This window comes from Penaeus monodon, chromosome 30 (genome assembly GCF_015228065.2).
Source record: "Penaeus monodon isolate SGIC_2016 chromosome 30, NSTDA_Pmon_1, whole genome shotgun sequence".
Classification (NCBI taxonomy): domain Eukaryota; kingdom Metazoa; phylum Arthropoda; class Malacostraca; order Decapoda; family Penaeidae; genus Penaeus; species Penaeus monodon.
In genome coordinates, this window is record NC_051415.1 from 10,720,785 (window position 1) to 10,721,134 (window position 350).

Here is a 350-nt window from a genome sequence, read left to right on the forward strand (position 1 = left end):
CTTTTTGAGAAAAAAACAATCTTTTTGCTACCCCTGAGGCAAGAATGTGAAAAGTTAAACAACATTCTCGTATACAGCAGAAAGCTGAAAAGAGTCAGGACACAACCCCAGGCCTATAATGGCTGGATTGAGTTCTAGATATGTATCGATAGAATTCAAATATATGATCTATCATACAATAAATAGAACCTTGCTCGTTAGTAAAGTGTTCAAACTAAAGAGGAAAAACTGTCGAAGATCCAAATGATAATTACATAATTGAAGTAAGGAACTTAATGATATCTAATATCGTCTTTATGAGAAGGACAACATCAGCATCAATAGCTTCAGCAAAGGGGAGGATAGTGGTA